This window comes from Homalodisca vitripennis, chromosome 7, assembly GCF_021130785.1.
Source record: "Homalodisca vitripennis isolate AUS2020 chromosome 7, UT_GWSS_2.1, whole genome shotgun sequence".
NCBI classification, from domain to species: Eukaryota; Metazoa; Arthropoda; class Insecta; order Hemiptera; family Cicadellidae; genus Homalodisca; species Homalodisca vitripennis.
This window is the reverse complement of record NC_060213.1, coordinates 37,918,579-37,935,925: the sequence shown is the minus strand read 5'-3', so window position 1 is coordinate 37,935,925 and position 17,347 is coordinate 37,918,579.

Below are 17,347 nucleotides of genomic sequence, written 5' to 3'. Positions count from 1 at the left end.
TTTGTTGTACCCAGTGGTAGGTTCAACAACTGGGATGTACAAACCAGGAGGTATAATACCATGTTAGTTTTAATTCAGAAGTACATAGTGTTTAATAAAATATAACAAACTAGACTTTAATGAACTGACTGGAAAAATTAACGGAAACTGTACGCACCCCAATATACCACTAGACTTTCTGCTGCGAACGCAAAAGAATTTAAACTTATTCTTGATAAATCTGAAGTTAAATTTAATAAATGTATAATGGATTACATAATCATAAAGTATAAGTATACCTATACTTACATATAGGTGGTGTAGTTTCTATGACTATACAGTTTTTTATTAGTGTATGTATAAAGCCGTTAGCCTAACCTAATACCAATAAATGTTTATGGTTAAAATGTATTTGCTTCGCAATACCAGGATATAAACCAAGATCTCTTACCTTGCGGGGAGAGATTTTCTAGTATATATTTTTTACAAAATTAATTTTTTTATTTTGAATTGTATATATATTTTTTCTTCCAGATCCTGTGGACAGATACGTAGGGAGAAATTTTATCAGTATATATTTTTTACCAATTAATAAATTTCTTTATTTGGTTTTATATATATATATATATATATATATATATTAATATATATATATCTATTTATTTTTTGATATCCTGTGGAACAGATACGTATGGTTTTTTAATAGTACATAAAAATTTTTAAATCCTCCAGTGGACAAAATTGAAGTTATTCCGTCCATCTGAAGGATATAGAGCTTCCATTATTATAAACGGATCATCATAAAGTTTTTGACAAAACTTAAATCCTATAGATGAAACCATTCTCTAAAGGTCCTTTTAATATTTTGTAACATGTTACTTTTTTTTAACATAACATACAAAATTAAATTTAAATTTAAAATATTCATTAGTAAAATTGTAAAATTAGAACAGACATTTTTTTTTATATTACGAATAACGACTTGGGTTTTAGAATTGTCATAAAAAGGAGCGAAATAATTATTTTACTGACGATGAGTCAGACGCTAACTGGCAGGTCCGTGCCCGCGCGGATATCGCCGCTTCCCCTCCGATCACGGCGAGAGGAGAAGGCTTCCCCCACCCCCGCGATCGCACGAACCTATATAACGACAGCCGATTGAAGACACAGAGAGACAGTCAGTAACCGCGACACCGCCGACGACCGCTGCTCACCACGACGACTTCGACCCCTTCCCCCGACCACCGCTCGCTGAACGACTGTACATCGCGACTCGACGCCGCCGATATCCAGCACCAGGTAAGGAACAACGACCCTGTTCCTTACTAAAGTGTTTATCTCCGCCATCAACAATTCTTCCAAATTTTTATGTGAAACAGAATTTAATATTTTATTTGTCATTTATGAAAATTAATCGATCTGAAATATATTATTAATGTTTGATGGTTATAAGATTTATTTTGATAAGATAATTGTTTGATTTTAAATATATTCTTAATAATTTATTTGATATTTACGGGTATCAATGAATTTAAATAGAAATATATTTGACTTTCTCAATTTACTCAAACTTTAATTACTTTTTCAACTAGAATTACTAAAGTTATTCTTTTCTTCAATTTAATTTATATTTTGAATTCCAATTAATCAGATTATATTTTTTATCATTTCGACTATATTTTAAATACTGTGATAAAATTTTCCTTTCTAAAATTTTCAGGTCTCGCATTTCTTTTTCCTGGCGATCGATCTGACACCTCATCCCGAGTTTCCTTTACGAACTTTCCTACCGATTATCTCCACCCGGAAAATATATAACAGTCGTGACTCGCCTTACCACTGCTTTCTTTCCGGCTATTGTACTGGCATCCTATACCCACGACTTCCTTTTAATAATACTTTCTTCCCACCGACCCCGTCCTCATAAACTAAATCTTATGTTCAATCGATGTAAATTTTTATATTAGGTATAAAGTTTTCTCGACCATCATTCTGTTGTCTGATTATTATCACATTTCTTGGCGAATCTCTAATCTACTCGGAAATATTTTTCGTTCTTATTGAAGTTCAATCTAATTTTCATTTTATTAATTATTTATATCTTTGTAAGTGATTATCTTTATTTTTCTCCTTTATATATTTTGGGACTCGCAACTCTTTCTTTTTATTTTTGCGAACGTCCTGACACCCTCACCCCGATAACCTCCTTCAAAATATTTATTTAACGATATTTTAGCTTATTTTTCTGGTGAACTGTACAAATAGGGTAAGTGTTGAATTTTTCTTTGATATTCATAGAGCCCTGATATTTATAGTAATTTAGCTTAGTAGCATTATTGCATGGTTCAAATAATTTACCTTTATCTTAGCTTGCATATGGTAGGGTAATTCTGCATGGTGTGTTATAAGTGATTACTTTGTTTTTTTTTATTTTCCAAAATTATATGCCTGAGAAAGTAAACTCGATATTTTATTTTTGGAGCTATACACTTGCCTAGAGAAAAAATACAATTTAGTCTATTTTTATATTATAAATTCATCTAGCTTTTGCATCCCGTAGAAATATTTTTTGTTAATGGTTAGTGCTTGCTTTATATATATAGTAGTTGCACTGTGATATTGGTGCATGGCTAAATCTTTAATTTATAAGATTGTATATTTGCTATTGGTGTTATTTGAATATTGCTTTTGTTTGCCATTGCTATTTATATTTTGCTTTGATTTTGTATTTTGCTTCTACTAACCATCATTATTTAACCGATTAATTATTCCAACCCCGGGCTCTTACAATAGTTACTGTATACGACTCCCCGACCAAGTTATCAGTGGAGACTACTCAGCTTACTTGTAATTCCTCACTGACCGACGTATCAATAAAAAATACAGTTGTTTTCGAAAATCAAACTCGCTTGAACAATAACTTTCCTAGAACAAGAAATTTTTATTTTTTCTGAGCAAGATTATTTTTTTTTACGCCTTCAAAATTTTATTGGAGTTGACGTGATGAAGTAAGCCCAACGTTATTTTGGAAGTATCAATTTCTTCCGCAGGGCCCTCTGATTCGACTCCTAACAATAAATAATAGTTGTATGAAATTCTCGAACCCTGGAAATTTCTAACCCAGCTCGACTGGCTATCTGGCAAGTTGCGAATATTTTCGCTTGCCCCGAAAATAACATCGCAATTTATCACATTTATCTTCATTGAGTTGGGTTTTGTAGAATTGTAAAAAATAATAATAAAATTTCTGGTGATTTGAGGAAGGCACTATAACTAAAGAGTGCGCTTAAAATAAACAATGTAACCGAATGTTAATATTGACTTTCCACTAAAATTTTTCATTTTTACTATATGAATAAAAGTTTTTCCATCTGAAAATCTGATTTGTTTTATTATGTGAGTTTAGAGATTTTATTTATTATGCTATTTCCTCGTTACATTCACGGTTACTTACAAGGCCAATGTAAAATTATTTGCTAACACTCAGTTAAATGCCATGGAGTGACTTGCACCATCATCGAATTCAGTGTCGCCTATATAAAAATGAAGTATCGTGCAAAATGTCAAGTCTATGTAGGTCAGTTCTTTTACGAGAGAGGCTTTGCTAACGGTCGGCCCATAAATGGCAATACTCGGAGTACAGAGTAGGTAGTTGGTGTGGTGTAAGAGGGTGCCTGCCTGCCTATATATATAAAAAAAAAATATATATATAATATATAATATATATAATATTATATATATAATATATATATATATATATATATACGGGTCCAATACTACGTATATGGGTGTGTGAATGCAACTTACGAGTGTGAATGCAACCTTCCTCGTATATACTTACAGAAGTGAGGAAGGAGTTATCTACCACAAGCAACTCCAATGCTGTCAAGTCAGTAGAGGTATGAGCCATCTCTAGCATGATTACTTTTAACTGGAAATAGGAGCATTCATATTAGTGCATTCACGTTTATACAGGTCACAATTTACTTTACATCTCATCCTCCTATATACATTGTTTCCAATAACCAATAACAGTAGTTTATTGCAATTATTTAAAAATCATGGATTTGGCGTTAATAGTTTTGTGTAGTGGTAAAAGAAATATATGAATATTTCCATTTATAAGTTATGTAGAAGATTTCCCTATAAAAATAGTTTGCTGTAAACATTGAAACATATAATCTCGTTAAAAAAAATATTAAATGTAAAACGCCCTTATTCGTATTCTTTCGGTAAAAAGAATCCCAAAAATTGGCACAAACCTAAGTATTTAAGAATATGATTCATACTTATTTACATACTTTCTTTCTGTACTCCAAAGGGTATTCTGCAGAGCAAATTCCCCTGTTGATCTCCCACGATAACGATTCCCACCTAATGGACATTAGATCGTTAGTGTTTGGTATTATAAAAAAATGCAGATAATTAGTTAGTTACGTCTACCTTTAAAAAATAAAATCATCATGTTGTCTTCAAACCCAAACTACTATAATTCTGGAATAATTACATTAATAATATTATAATTAATTTCTCTTCGTAGTGCTTCTCATGAATGGTATGAGTATGAATAAGTAATTACTCATTGGTACAATTGCGACCTTCAACAGTTAATGTTGTAGGATTTCGTTTAATACGTAACTTACCAAAAATTTATTTGCTCTCTTTCTTGTGTCCTAGAAGTTGATATTAGACAGAGATTTTATGTGTTGTAGACCATACTAAGTATTGTGAGATGTATTCGAAAGTAATTTGGTGTAATAGATGTTGAGATTAAATAACTATTTTAGTTCGCAAGAAATCTACGGTCTTAGCTCTTTAAGATACAGTTTCTAAAAATAAGAAAAAAATACGAAAAAATCTGTTGACCACTTTACGCCGAGTGGTAGACTTTGGAAACAACGTTAAGGCGCACCTTACCAGGAGATAAGCACATGAAGGATTTCAATAAGTACATGGTAGATGACTGGAAGGAGTGACAATAATTAAAATATATTAAACTTTTTTAATATATCATAAATATAAAACACATAACTTTTTCAAGTTTTAATTCATTTACAAACTGTAAATAATTCTAATTCTAATCATAAACCGTTTTTAATTGGTCAAAGTATTGTAAAATTCCTACTTCAATAGCTAGTAATTCCTATTAGAGTGATAAACATATATATATATTTAACTTTTTTATTTAGGGAAGTTACCTCAAGATTTTTACGTTCGAAATGAAAAATATCACTCTTTCTACTAAAATCTATCCTTTTTTAAATAATTAGCTGAAGTCTAACCACAACGTATTTTATCCTAAAAATAAAGACTAAGCGAATATTAAGCGATGTGCAAATTCTAGTACACTGTTTGCATACTAAAAATAAAATACAAAGTACAAAAAAATATGTACCCAATTTGATATCCTCCTCGAGGTTCCAGCTAAGAACAGCAGTTCTGTGATAATGTGAGTTTGGAGTATCGCGGCCAACACAGGAGATGTAGACTCGTAGCACTGCAGCATGTTGTGGACGCCGTAGACTTTCCAGTAAGACGATAGACTGTCTAGGAATTGTAGCAGACCAGTGGAAATTGCATTGGCCACACACAGTGAAAGAACACTGTTGACTTTGTGGTTTGAATCCGAGAATCCGTCTGGTTAATGGAACTATGTCCAGTATATTCCTAGTTTCTACTACTTTTTTTGGATGCACTTCATCCTCTTTAAGAGACCATGTGTTTCATCAAAACAGCTTGGACTGAAGAGAACTTTGTAATAACTACGGTAATAATGTAAGCACTCTTGGTTTCTTTTATAAATCTGAGATAGGCCGAAAGTTGGATGGTTACAAAGCAAACAATCGCCGGGGTAAAAGAAGTCAATTTGAGACCTCAGCGTAGTTTCCAAATCACGGTCAACACTGATGAGATCCTCTAGGCCAACTGTGTCCCCGTCTGGCCGACATTCAAAAATACCCATAAATTGTTTAAGGTTGATACTATAAAATACATCCTTAACCATTTGATCTAGAAAATAGACTTTTATGGTCCAGTAAAGCCAGTCGAGACTAAACACTTTGTTCACAGAGGAAAAACAAACTATTAGAACTATTACTAACTACAATCTTGTTACAATTCGTTAATTTCCTCTTTCCAATTAGTTTAGGAAAGGAGAATGGGTTGTTATCATAAATCTTTATAAAGTCTTACTTCTGTCATCATCGTGATGAAGTTTTGAATAAATCCTAAAGGTCTATAATAAATGTAATTTTAGGACACACTTTTGAAAAGAATGTTGAAGATAAATGGTCTACCACTCATTGTTACTTTTTTTAATGGAATAAAAGTATTTTAAAACTACACTTTATTGCATTCAATGTTTAATTAAAATACAATAGTCAAAGATAATTTTTACATTCGATTCTAAACTAAACATATGATACGAATCCTTGTGGTGCTGTACAGAACAAGAATAAAACAAGGTGAGCGAATCAATGGGTACTTCAACAATATCTATAGCAACAGTGCGTACACAAATAAGTCACTCTTCTATAACTTACTATGTATTTTTCACTTTATCAACATCACCTTTTGTGTTCAGCTATTATGTACATAGGTGTGTTCTCAGTTTAACATTAAGTGCTTGTTACCATAAATTATTATCAGCGGTAGTGTGGAGTCAATACCTGAATAAACGTACAGAAACGTTTTCAACTCACCCTGTATAGGCGATCAATGATTGAAATTAACAAAGATATGTTTATTTGTAGTGTGGAGTGTTTTATCGTAAACATGTTGTGTTGTGTACTATTGAAATTCTCACTAATAGCCAAATTGCAGAAAATATTCTACTTCCATTAGTTTTGTGCATTACATATAAAAAAATTCTGAACTAATAAAATGTGTAAAATATTGTAAATATACAAAGACCGTGTCTAATATTAACGTTCTAAGAGTTTGAATTAACGTTTTTTCAAATTTTTAACAAATAACTGAAATGAAAACTTTTATAATGACATTTGAAGTACCCTAATTGTTAATTTTTATTTTCAAAGCAGCAATCTGTCTGAGGCTTGAGGTATTCTGTCAAGTCAAAGTGAAACTTGACGATACAATATACGTAACGAGTATCTCAGTATCTCTATTGTATCTCTTTTTGCGTTGCCTTGACGCTGCCTGCGTTACTAACAATGTATTATTTACTGAGTAACTGAGTTTGAAAAGGTCCTAATCTATAAAGAGATAGCCCTTCTATTAATATATTAGTTATATGTTATATGAGTCTGGTTTATTGCAATTGTAAATACACGTTAGACATTTGAACCCCATCACATTAGTTACCAATCAGGATGCCAATAAATAAACTAAGTAGTAATAATAATATCACTGCTAATTGTACAGCAATATGAAATAGTTAATGCAAGACTAAAACTTTCCTCTCCAAAGTGATTTATCAGCGTGCAGATAATTGGCTGAGTGTAAGCGAAGCCTGTCTTTTGAAAGGCAGTAAAAATTATTGTATTCTGCATGTGTATTTGAAAGCATGGTAACAAACTGTCCTGTAGACTGGTAAATTTGCATAACAGCATGAATTTTGCATTTATATACTGAAGGAACCACGGAATTTGATGATAGTGTACAATGCACCATGGGAGTTGGGTGAGTATTAGCGGAAATTTTTACATTGGTCCAATGGGAAACGTGAAATTGAAAGATTAAATTGATTTATAAACAGTCTTATGGAAATTATATACCATTGTAACATTTTGGCATAGTATAACGACTTGGATAGTAGATATTAATATTCAGACATCCAAGACTTAAAAAAATTTTTTTTGATTCGTAAGCTCCGAGTGAATATTCAGTAAAATTTATTACTATTCTTTTAACTATTACAAATTATTTGGTTTGTCTTAAAGAAAAATCAGAGATCTAAATAAAATAATGGATTTATTTTAAACTGGCAAATTAAAAAGTTCAATGTTTCAGAATCTTCATCCCTCTATTTTTCACAAAGAATTGACAAATCGTTTTAGTAATTTTAAAAGATCCTTTGGCAAGAAATATGAATTTCAGTAAAATATATTAAACTGAGAATCAGAGCTCTCTCATGAAACAAAAAAAGTTTTCAAATAAAAATCAAATACCATTTGGAAATAACTGAAATAATAAAGTTCACTTCTAAGTTCACTGAAAAATTCAAAAAGAAAAAAGAAAACTTCTCTTTCCACTAGTTGTACCTTAACTTTCAAGTCTTTACAATTCAGATAAAACTCTCTCAAACAATTATTAAAGTTGAATAAATTTCCAATTAATAATTCACAATAAAACAGTACAAATTAAATATTAATAAATTACTAAATTTCCAAATTCCAATTATAGTTATTAACAACGTTCAATTTTAATTCATTTTTCTTGCAAGTTGGAACCAAATGTAAATTGTATGTTTCTAATTGTGCTCTATTGTTCATCAAGAATTAGTTATGCAGATTGCTCTGTAGTTTATATAAATTTAATTTTCCTATAAAAAAGACAACAAAATTAATTTAACATCAGATTTGGAAGACTATTTCAATATAACGTACAATAAATTTGGTGCTTATCTCAAAATCCCTCGCGGAAAAAAATTTAGAAACACAGCGGGCACTGTAATCAACTTAATTCACGATAATAACCAAAAGAAGGGCGAAAATTATGAGCTGGCGGTTTTATAGTTCCCCTTCCCCACACTTCTGATGGACATCCGCGGCGTTCTCTCATTGGCTCAGCCGTATCCAACTTAAGAACAATAGCCTTCTCAGATCTAACGTAACTGCAGTGCAAGACAAGTTCTGATCAATTCAAGGCAGTGAACCGCCTTCCTAATAATCTAAAATTACCAGCTCTAACTTGCCTAAGGATTATATATTCGTTTTTATCCTTACTTTTCACAATCTAATTAAAATTAAATCCCAACATTTCTTTCCCAACATTTTCATTTAATTTAAGTTTTAATAAAAAAAAACCAATGTAGCTTTAAAAAACGCTACACATTGTAACAGATGGTAGCCTGACCTTCAGAATTTGCTAATAACTTTAAATGTTGCTTGCAGCCTCAACGAAGTCTGTTACGCGTTACCTATGCTTATACCATCACAAATGTCCTGTCACTACTAACGCAAATCCAATGATCAATTCAAAACTAAGTCCAATCGAATATTTCACAATATCTTGTCTTATACGATCAGAACATAACAAAATAGTCCCAACACACTACAAACACTGGCAAGGATATCTTATAACTTCTTCTTTATGTGATTCCACATTCATATACGAATTATATTTACCTATAATTTCAAGGAAAGGCAAAATACATCTACTCGGTTGGCGAGGTGACCGATTTTGAGTTCAAAATATTCCGAGTAAAATGTGAAGTGCTCTGAACCACCATTTGTACTGCGGTCACTTGAGTAACATAAGATCACTTGAGCTTTCTGTCCTTGAAATATCTCAACACTTTCGACAAGGAATTTGGCTGAAAATAATCGTTTCTTACGAAAATCATTGACAGCCAGAATAATTTGTATTAAATAATTATGTTACACAGTGATGATATGACGATCGAATATTATCGATGAGTTGGAGAAAAACTTCACAGGTTCACTAGAGTAGTGCAAACGATTTCTTTCGGTCTGAAACCATTTTTGTGCAAAATTCACAGCACTTTAAGATAAATACCCTGAACGCAGAGGAATAGGCGATCATTATTATCACTATACTGTACATTTCAGATATCTAAAGTATAAAATCAGAGTTTTATTTTTAAATTAGGTATAAATAGACACGGTTTATGAAAAACATATATAATGTATGTACATTAGCAATAGCTTTACTGAGTGCCGTATTTTTATTAACTTATTAAGTTTTTAAATTAAATAATATTTTGGAAAAAATTATAAATTTTTTATTTTTTTAACTACTCTTTAAATAATAATGAAAGAATATGTAGTGTATTTAGTGTGATAAATACTAAGTTGGTAATGTAACCATAGCAATATTTAATGTCTGCACCAGTTATGTTGGCAGTATATATCGTTAGGCAATATATTATACGATGTAGTCTATACGAATAAAGAATGCTCTTAGGCTGCTCTCCTGTGACGTCACATCACGCCACTACCCAACAACCAACTGTCCAAGCCAGCTAGCCACGAGTCCACCACCAGACACCGTCATGTAAACCTCCGTGTCCCGTCCGTTCCTTTATGAGCGGTCTTAGAGCGATGGTACTCTAAAATGTAACGTCTTATTATTTATCCCGACCCATATAGTGTATAGTGACGACCCGCATATCTTACAATGTTGCTTGATTGTTCAGATTTAGGAATAAAATTCAAATAGAAGTTAAATTTGTTCGCTTTTTCTATCCATTAAAATACTTTTACTAGATTTTCCGTGCATGCAAATCCCGTGAGAATAGGTTAATAATATTTCAGTTTATACAAAATCTACCTACTTCTACCGACTGAGTGGAAATGACTAATAAATCGTACGCTGCTAAAGTTCATAGAGAGTCGCTGTGATCAAACAGAAAGTGACTGACTGTATTGTACGCCCCAGAGTTGCTGATCCACGAGAGTTACGGTGATCAGCTAATGGATGTTTTCTGTTCCTCCACTGGGAGCGCTGGTTTGTTTTCTCTTGTATCTCCCAATGGATTATGTTTAAGAACCACAAAGTTTATGTAATATCAATATTTCAGTCTCAACTCTTAGAAATATTCAAAGTCAGTTAGTGAAATTTGTCATTTCTTTTAGTTGGCAATATTTATTTGGTTTATTTTAACTAGATGTAAAATCTTTTCGTACTAACTATTCAAAGTACATTTTATTTCAAAAATTACGTAATGCATGAATAATAAAAGTCAATAATATTGAAACGGTTCGGCTTAACATAATTAATATGGTAGTGTTCAGATCAATAGATGTTTCATGGTCATGCTTGAATCAAGTCATACGATTTTACATAAGCATGTGAGATAGAGTGACCTTGAAACTTATATTGATTTGAACACTACTAAGCATACAATTATCCGGCTCACACAGTGACAAATATTCTTGACATAGCTCTGGTGTTAAGGGTTGATTCAATGTAAAAGGTTACGAATCAGCTCCATTTCACCTTCCTCTAGTCTGCATCTGCTGAAGAGATTTGAAAAGATTGCCTATGAAGAAGCTCTAAGTGCACTATATGCAATTAGATACCAAATCACGGTGCAGCAACCTTGTTTTCCAAAAATTACGTTGTGTAGGAAGGGTTAGTTCTGTGTAAATATTGAGTTCAGCTCCTTTTCACCTTTTGATTAGTGCCTTCTTCAGATGGATGTGGAATCAAAATTTCAGGATTCAAGTTTGTGACAGCGTCAGATTTCAGACGCTGCCCTAAGTGGAAGATGCAAGTTTTAGAAATATTTCGGGCTCTTTATCAAGAGCCATATTCAATCCTCTATATCACTTAACTCCCGGTGGTTACCCCGAGTGTTGCCCATGGACGATTCACTTCTAGTTGGTATATACCTTCAAGTTGATCTATACTGGGTACAGGAAAACCCAATGTATCAATGTTCACAAACCCCAAATTTTGAGATATTAGTGTAAACAGGTTGTCTGCTGTATGGTCTGTTGTGGAGGAGGACTGTTAATGTGCTTGGAGCTCCTTTACAGTTAAATGTTGAGGCCTCAACATGAGAGAGTACTGCCCCCTATCTGAGTAGCCCACACTATCCTTGATCATGGTATATGTAACATGAGATCTCTACAGGAGGCAGCCCCTATCCCTAATCTTATCTATCTTCAATAATTTTTCAGTCCGGAAGGAAGCGCAACTAGAGGGTTTCCTCATTATCGAGTCCTAGGTAAGTGTTAGGTTAGTAATTCTCCTGAAGAAGTCATTAGTTGCAAATTCCGAAACGTAGCGTTATTACAACTGACAATGCCAGATAATCAGTGATGGTTTAATGCAGTAAAGTAAGAGTAAAAACAGTAGTGTTAAAGTGTCCGTCCACAGAGCATATAATCTTTAATCCTTTTGTTACTGTGGCAAAGAAAGGAACTAACTAAAAATAATAAAAGTGTTTTATACTTCAATGGGCACAATGACTTAAAATAGAGAAAACCACAAATAAGCATCGATGATAAAATGTACTATTATTTCAACACGTGCTATGGTAAAGGGATAGGAACAAAACTGGTTTTAACATTTCACTATACCATTTTCCAGTTATAACCATGAATTAAAATTGTATCTTCTAAATTTTTAATTCGATTGCTAGAATAACATAACATTAAACGATTAACAAATATAAAAGCTGAAATGATGTGATTTGAATAACATTATAATAGATGTCACGTTTCTGTGATGTTGTGACGCACGTGAAATAAACATCACATGGATCCTTTGATGTCTATGATTTACGGTACACGCTTCTCCGAATGTCTGGCAGCACTCTCTGTACTTGGCATGTTTCTGATTGCGATCATTGCACACTCAATTTAATAACTTTTTCATCGCACAAATAAAGAAAAGATTTATAGTTTAAAACTCTTACTTTGGTTATGTTTTTATAGCTGTTATTTTACAAAAGTAGTAATTAGGGAAAGCATTAAAAAACATTAGGGTAAGAAAATGAATCTTTAGATTAGGAGATTTACTTTTGCTTTAATGTTTACTTTAGAAAACCATTACATATCCTGACCTATAGTGGCACGATTATTTATTCAAACATTAACAATAGTTTAGTAATTTATAAATAAAAGCAAATCATTATTATATTATGGTTTTCTTTTAAAATACACCAAGCAAAACAATATCAGAAAATAAGATTCTGTGGAAATTAATATATTCCCGGCGGAAAATATGCTTCAAAGAAATATATACCGATACATAAAGGTCACTCAATACATGCAATCAACAGAATTCGCTTGGTACTCCCAATGGTATCCCTAGGTCCTACCGGATGGTGCTATGCGCAGTGTTCCAGTAAGAAATATTTTATTTGTGATGTAAAATTGTACATTTTTAAAGAAAATATTCCATTACACATAAATTTCGATTAAAGTTTTATTGACGTAAACACAATTAATGAAAACTAATAAGAAGGGAACCCAAATCCTTACTACGATTGGCAGGGATTGGCAGACCTGGTCTGCGGAGGATTGACGGTCGTAATGTGGGTCTAATGTTTTTTTATTCAAATTACCTTTTGTTCGATTGTGATATTACGGTTGTTATGTTAAAACGCTTATTTGTGATTCGGTGGGGCGTTTGCATGCGGTGCATACTGGACAATACTGTAAGTAGCTAAATGTGCACCGTCGTACCTAACCTAACCGGTACAGTGGCAATATCAGCCGACACAAGTACGAGCAGTTCCAGCCTGAGCGCAGCCACTGTGCGCAACTACCAACCGAGCAGCCGCTGCCTGCCGCCGCCGCCTAAATATCCCTGCTGCCACACGCTGCCTGTGTCACTAACCGCTGTCAAGAGTGTGCCGAGGCTTACCTGCCCGCTGCGAGTGTCGCCCGTTGCGCCTTCAATTTTCCGCTGCTACACTGCTGCTCGCCTGCCTTGCAGTTTGCCCTTTTACTAATGCAGGCTGCATATTGCTGTTCCTGCCTGAGTTCACTCTGTTATTAAATATTCACGGGAAATTTCACACCATTTGCAAATATACTACTGACTGATTTTATTTACTTCAAGAAATTGATTTTATTACCTAATTATATCATCTCAATAAATAAAATGACTCTTACAATTGAACAAACTAATAAAGGGAAACCCTGTGTGGTTATCGGCAAATATAAATACCGAGAAGCATATACAACAAAAAATGGTGATGTGACGTGGCGATGCCTTGCCCGTACTTGTAATGCTGCTGTGAAGACCAACGCCGGACGAGACGAAGTTCTGCACCACGATGATCGTCACAGTGGCCCGCACCCGGCCACCATCCGCACAGTCACTCTTACACCGTCTCCTTGTCGGACTTCTGTGAGAGATTCTGATTTGCCCCTCTCGCCTCTAATCTCCCAGCTGATCATTAAGAAAGACACCAGAAATGCGTTCACGGAGACAGATTCTTTGTTTTTGGAATCTAAGGACGACCTGGTACATAAACTGCAGGTCTTGAGGTCTGCACAGTCTTCCCTTGTAGACGAGATTCAGCGTCTGACTCTTGAGTTGGAGAGGGCTCAGGAGATGATCGCTGGTCTTACGGCATCACAATCCAGTGTGGGTCATGACGATGGTTGCCTGCATCCCCTGCCAGTAACTCTGAATTCTATTGCGACGCAGACCGAGTTACCTTTCCATCCGCAATCCAGCGTGGTTCATGATGATGGTTGCCAGCATCAGCATCCCCTGCCAGTGACTCTGAGTTCTACAGCGACGCAGACTGATTTACCTTTCCACCCACCGTCTGTGGCGCCTGTTGGGCTGCGGTGTCCTGTCCCGCCGCCTTCCTCCGGCTCAACCTTGAACGGTGCCCAAAGCATGAGTTCGAGGAATAAAAACTTGCCAAAGACTGGGAACTCTAGAGTTAAACGAACCACTTGGCTGAGTGATGAGGAGGTTTGGGATGGTATCAGGGACCTGAATTCTGACGAGGTACTAGTGTTGTCACCGGCTGAGTGCCTTGATATTAGGTTTCTTTACTCTCAGTCTCAGCCCTCCTTTATTACAGGTTCTAATTTTAAACTCTTGCTAGCCCCCATAAGTAACTCTACTTTGCCTCCTAAGCATGGTTCCACGCAAAATTTACAATCACACTGTAACAGTGAGGGCACTCACTGGAGCCTGATTATTTTGAACAGGGTTGAGGGCAAGTATGTTTCACTTAGATTCCCTGCGAGGGAGTCAACAGTACTTGTGCTCTTGATTTTTGTAACAGCCTTGACAAAGTCCTCAGTAACCAAAACATTTCGTTTGAAGAAAAAAATTGTAAGCAACAAAAAGACAGTTTTAGTTGTGGTTTTGAGTTGATAAAAAATGCCAAATCATATGTCTCTAAATACATTAAAACAATAGCTCTTAATGGAAACTCTAGTAAAGTAATACTAAACAAAGCATCACCAACCAGTAATACCCCATGGGACAAAGCTGTTTTGTCTAATGAGCCCGGACTGACACAAAAGTGTAAAATTCATATTTATGGCGATAGTCACTCCAGGGATCTTAAGGAAACATTACAGCCCCTTTTAAAAAATGCAGAGGTTTTCGAACATTGCTACCCAGGCGCCCCTATGGCATTTGTTCTTTCGAAGCTAAGCAGTTGTAGGAAAGCTTTTAATGAAAATGATATTGTTATAATTGTTGGAGGCACTAACAATACAAGCCTTGGTCACTGTTTAAAGGTTAAGGGAATGTTGTTACATATAATTAATACTTTTTCATGTAAAATAGTTCTTACCGAAGTACCTCAACTGCTGAAACAGCATCCTGCAAAAGCCTTTGAGATAGAGTGTGTCAACAACATGTACATTTCTCTGTCAGTAACAACTAAAACCCCTCTGGTTCTCTTAAATCACTTCCTGGCCAAGAGGCTCTTTGCAAAGAGTGGCAAGCATCTAAGTAAAGCAGGCAAGAGTCTTTTTGGTGTTAAACTATCTAAGTGGCTGAATGCATTGTTTCCTGAGCAGCAGTTGAGGGGCCATCCCGGATCAAATTTTATACCATACCAAAACAATTGTCAAACTGCCTCCAGTCCCAGTACCTTTACCAGCTCTTCACCTGACACATCATATCCTCTGTCTGACCTGTCTTCTTCTGCATCAACTCCCTATAATACCACAATCACAACCATCTCTTGTTCTGACAAGGAGCAAATTGACCCCATGGCTCTTCCGTCGGCCTCGCCAATGTTCTCGGATACTAGCAACTCTTTTTTATAGAGTCAGTCCAACAGACTCCGCCCTATCAAGATTCTGCACCAAAACATTCAATCAATTTTCCAACAAAACTGGTCCTTTAGAAGCTCTGCTACACAGTAGGAATGTCGACATTGCTTGTGTAACCGAGCACTGGCTATCTAAAAACAACTTTGCTGCGCTGAGTGTTCAGGGCTATTGGGTGGCAGGTGGCTTCTGCAGGTCTGATAGGATCAGGGGCGGAGTATGTGCTCTGGTCAGTGATTCTTTTTCGTATACCGTTGTGGAAAAGCAGGTTACCTCTCACCTGAACTCAGAACTTAATTTTGAATCCGTCACCATTCACATAGTTGAATTAAACACCACTATCATCACTATTTACAGATCCCCCCAGGGCGATTTTTCATTGTTTTTGAAATGTTTTGAGGAATCGCTTAGAATCCTACATAAACCTGATCTGAGGATATTTGTCTGTGGGGATTTCAATGTTCATTTTGATAGGCAATATGACAGGCAGTTTTTACTATTTTCCGACATTTTTCAAAGTTTTTCAATTAGAGCTCAGATTTCATCAGTGACCCGCCCATCACCAACAGGAGGTTCATGCATCGATAATATTTTAACTAATATCGAGCCTGACCATGTGAGAGCTGAGGTGGTCCCTTCCTGTTTGTCCGATCATGAAGCACAGCTTGTTACAGCCGTAATTCAGTCAATTACATCTAAGGGGTGTAACTCTGCCCCTTACCGAGTTTTCTCAGACAGAAATATTAATGTTCTTTATGAACTTTTAGATTCAGTTGATTGGGATAATATTTTCTTATACGAGGACATAAATGACCAATACTCGTTATTCCTCAGTCAAGTATCATCCTGCTTTAACCAGGCCTTTCCTTTAGTCACATCGAAGCGTAAAAAACGTCCAAAGGCCTGGTTGGTTGACAGGAGAAGTTATCTTGGCCAGAGAACATCTCAAGGACCTGTATATTTTGCAGCGTGACTATCCTTCTGAACAGCATAGGATATTGTATAAGGTCAATAAGAGAAACTACAAGTTACTAATTTCATCTCTGAAAACATCTCAGATCGAAAGCCGTCTGAATAAGAGTAAGAAATGTTGCCAAAACTGTATGGAACATAGTGTCTGAAAACTCTGGAAAGCAAACAGATAGGAAAAGACATATTCAGGAGCTACAAGATAATGGAGCTGCAGTCTCTGACCCACGTCATATCGCTGAAATGTTTAACAATTTTTTTATGAGTGCCCCACTGGCTAGAACCATAAACGGAACAAATAGTTGCACTAACAGCTCTTCTAAAATACACCACTGTCCATCAAGTTTCTTCATAGCCCCAACAACGCTCCATGAAATGTTCAATACTATTTCATCTTTGAAAACCAGTTCAACATCTGACGTTTTTGGAATGAGTCCTTCAGTAATTAGACGGGTTGCTTCACCCTTGAGCCCTCCTTTAACTCAATT